The sequence below is a fragment of the Canis lupus genome, chromosome 4, assembly GCF_003254725.2.
Source record: "Canis lupus dingo isolate Sandy chromosome 4, ASM325472v2, whole genome shotgun sequence".
NCBI lineage: Eukaryota > Metazoa > Chordata > Mammalia > Carnivora > Canidae > Canis > Canis lupus.
This window is the reverse complement of record NC_064246.1, coordinates 36,059,371-36,064,004: the sequence shown is the minus strand read 5'-3', so window position 1 is coordinate 36,064,004 and position 4,634 is coordinate 36,059,371.

Genomic DNA, 4,634 nt, shown 5'->3' with positions numbered 1-4,634 from the left:
CAGAATTGCTGCCCACATCTAATTGGATGGGCCGTCTCATATGACTGCCTTAACTAGGGAAAACAGGTGAAAAGCAGTTCCTTTCAACCTTTGTAACTGTATGCTCAGGAGAAATAAGAGGTAGCTGAGAGCTGGTGAGTCATAAAACGGGTTGTGAACTGAGGAAATGCCAGCAGGTGTGCAACCTTATGCCAGTTTATCCTGGTAGTTAAAGCCTCAGAGTCAGATCATTTGAGTGTGAATCCTGGTCCTGTCTCTTCCTACCTCCATGACATTGGACAAAGTTACCCAACATCTCTGTATCTCAATTTCCTCATCAAGTGTAATGTGAGAACAATTACTGATATTTGGAGGAGTGCAGAAGCTAATATATTATAAGAAGCACATAAAACAGTGCCTAGCCCATAATAAGCACTAAATACAAATTAATACTCTTGTTATTACCACTAAGTTTTATTTCCTGCTAATTGTCACAGTTCAATCACATATATTTAAAATTCTACAGTAATTAAGCAGAGTTACGTGTGCAATGAATCCTTCTCTTTTCCACATTGTTAATCTTCCCTTCTTGACTCTATGTAGATAAAATGGAGTTTTCCCACCCTGGGGTCGGGGAAGCCCTTACCTGGCTCCATGTACCTTCCAGCTCCTGTGCCACTTCTCTGCTTTCTCTTCACAGCTGATCATTTTGAAGAGTTCACCTGCACTGAATGCTTACCAGTCCTCATCAATGCCTTCAACCCACTCTTCCCAGCTTGGGTTGTCACCACTCCACTGAACCTGCTCTGATTGCCTCTATGTTGAACAACTCCATGGGTTTTTTCCTCATCTTGATCTTTGCCATTTTACTTGGCTAACTATTCCCTCATTCTGGCTGTACTTTATTCTTTTGGGCTTCTCCATATCACATCATCCTGGGCTTCCACCCACCATTTTGGCTCCCCTTTCTCAGTGTCAATCTCTCAAGTTGCCTTGGGGTTATAATCTGTCCTTAGATGATATAGTGCCCATATACTATTTCAGTACTAGCGACTTCCATATATGTATCTGGCTCTACTCTTTCCCATGAGCTTCAAAATCAGGTAAAAATGACACATATTCCTGATGTCTTATAGACCTCTCACCCTTAATATGACCAAAAGGATTCTTGATTCCGTTCCTCACTCTTTCCCCCAGCGCCATTGATCTCCCAGATCTCCACACGTAGGAAATATCAACATGCTCTAGTTTGCTCAAGCTAATAAATCCTGTTGTCTCTTAGGTCAAAGTACATCCAGAATCTGTCTATGTCCTTTGCCCTCCTGCCACCACCCTCATCCAAATCACCATCATGTCTTGCTTTGATGACTGAAATAGCCGGTAACTGGCCTCCCTGATTCCTACCTTGACTTCCTACATTTCATTCTTTATTCTGCAGTTGGAGTGGTCCTCTAACATGAAAACACATTTAGCTCATTCTATGCCTGCAGCATTTAGGTAATAATTCCCATTACCACCTAAAATGACATCCAAATTCCTTACTGCAGTCTGGCTCATACCCACCACTCTAAGTTGTTATCATACGGATTGCCCTGACTAATTATGCATGTTCTAGCCACACTGACCTTCCTGCTGTTCCTCCCATTTAGCAGATTGAACCAGACTTCAACTTTTGCCCTGGCCCTTTCCTCTGATCTAGAACCCTCTTCTTTCTGACCTTCTCATTGAATGACTGGTTCTTTCCTTTTATTCGATTTCAGCTTAAATATTCCTTCTCTAGAGGCCTTTTCACATGCCCTTTTTTGCTTCATACAACTTTTTCCTATCTGACATTACATTATGTACTTACTCAAAGACTTATTTATGTATGTCCTCCAGTATGATCAAAGTTCCATCAGAGTGGAGTACTGATGACCTTGCAGGGGTACTACTAATACCCTCAGCACTTGGAACAGAGCTTGGCACATTAGAGATGCTTAGTGCCAATTTGTGGAAGAATTGAATGAGCAATGCACTGTGTCCGTGCTCTTTTAGGGACATGGCCACACAATGCATGGTTCCAGACACCAAGGAACTTAACAATTTAATTGTGAAGTGATAAGCACATGACAAGTTAAATAGCAATGACATTTAAGTTAGAGTCAACAGAACTTCAGAAGCAGCTGAATGGTGGAGGAGGTAAGGCGTATAAGGAAAGCAAAGAAAGACTGTAAACAGAAGTTTCAGGAAAGCTTTGAGATTTTACCTGTAGCTGCAATATGGAGAGAAGTAGAAAGAATGTTGTACTGATGTGAGAAAAGCCTAAGAAAAACTTAGGTTTAACAGTTAAGTGTCAGAAGGACTTTATTGTCAGTTCTGACATTTCACAGCACATCCACAGTGGGGAGTTGAGTTGGCAGAAAAAGAAGAACCATCAAAACATTACATGCTCAACTTGGAAGAGGAATTTCAACAGATTCATTTTTCTCAAATGTCCTCCACAGAACACTGATTTCACATCATAAATATTACGTGAAGAAAGAATTCCTTTGTTAAATACATTTGAAAGTGTTGGATTAAACTAGATTAATAGTATGCTTTACTGCAAGACATCTCTTTAATATGCTAATATTTCTTGAGACTCTCCAGGAGAATAAAATATATAGCATTTAATTGACCATAAACCTTAATTTACAAATCTTCTCTTTGTCTTCGCATTCTCTGCTCAAGTATACTTTGGGGAAATATTAAGATATTTGAACAACTAGATCATAATAGAGTTTTATATTTATTTTAAATCCTCTTAGAAATAATACTAAAATTTTTTTATGTCTTTCAGGCACCAGTTATATAAAATTAAGTACAGCAATAACAATAGTAAGGATGGTTAAGAATGACTAATATTTACTGTGCACAAGGAAACTTACTAGGCATGTTATTTGTATTATATACTGGAAAGATAAATTCCTGGTCACCACTGAGTTGCTATGAAATTTAGGCTACATTCTTGATTATTCTGAGCCTCAGTTTTCTTATCTCTAAAGATACGAGTTAGTAATACCTGCAGTATAGGATAGTTGGAAGGACTTAGTGAGATATTATTTGTAAAATTCCTGCACAGTGCCTATTCACATTAGGTTTTCTTTTTTTTTTTTTTTAAGATTTATTTATTTATTTATGATAGACATAGAGAGAGAGAGAGGCAGAGACACAGGAGGAGGGAGAAGCAGGCTCCATGCCAGGCGCCGGACGTGGGACTCAATACCGGGACTCCGGGGTCGTGTCCTGGGCCAAAGGCAGGCGCTAAACTGCTGAGCCACCCAGGGATCCCCCTCACATTAGGTTTTCAATAAATAATAGTGTTCCTATAATTAGCATTATCATCTCTAATTCTTGTGCTAACTTTCAAGTTTAGAATAGAATCCTCCATATATAGAGGACACTGAGGCTCAGAGAAGTTACTTGACTTGCTGCCTGCCACAGAGCTAATAAGGATTTGAGAACACTAAGACATTGCTAATTGAAATAGTTGATTCTGAGTTCCCCATAACTTATAAAAATGGTTTTGATGATCAAGATGCCAACTAAAAAGAACGTTGCCTTCCGGAGGTGAGTCCCAGAAATTGCAGGCACATGGTTCCCGGGGTCTTGAGAAGAGATATGAGAGAACAATTCCTGTTAGGGAAACCTATCCCTTTGGCAGTGAAGTGACTACATACATTATACCAAGATAGTAATGGGGTTTTGTATGTGCTTCCTAATTTCCAGTGAAAAACAAGTGATTTAGGTTTATTATAATTATTTGTAATTTTCATTTAGAAATTTTGTGATTTAAATTTTTTCATTTTAAAATTTAAATTTAAAAATTAAATCACATTTTTTAAACTATGATTTAAACGTTTTTCAGTTTTCTTTGTGATTAAGAAAGACTGGAACAAAAAAAAAAAAGAAAGACTGGAAATAAAAATTCATGGCCTTAGGTATTTAAATATGTTAGCAATTGCAATAGAGCCTTTAAACACACCCTTTTAAATAAGCAGGTTTTTTTTTTAACCTCAACCATACTGTGAACTTTACACATGGTTTCCACATACATTTGTCAAATGTGTGAATTATGTGAAAAGATAGAGCTTCAGGGGATGAGCATTGAAAAAACCCCACTGAGGGACCCCTGGGTGGCGCAGTGGTTTAGCGCCTGCCTTTGGCCCAGGGTGTGATCCTGGAGACCCGGGATCGAATCCCACGTCGGGCTCCCGGTGCATGGAGCCTGCTTCTCCCTCTGCCTGTGTCTCTGCCTGTGTCTCTGCCTCTCTGCCTCTCTCTCTCTCTCTCTCTCTGACTCATAAATAAAAAATAAAATAAAAAAAATTAAAAATTAAAAAAAAAAGAAAAAAACCCCACTGATTTGCCTGAGAAGTGATAAAAGCCTTCAAGTTTTCCTAATAGGTTGTTATAAGCCTATACTTTTCAGATCTTTGGGGGCATTCATTTTTCTTCCTTTGGTCAGGTCTCAGAGAGCCCAAGAACTTATTTGAATCAAATCCCTATGGGTTTTAAAGCATTGTTTAAGACAGCAGACATTAAAACTGTTAATTAATACAACTAAATTTAATGTATGCTGAGATTAGAACACTGGGCAGTTTCCAATAACCTGTATCTTCAAAGACACTTTGTTG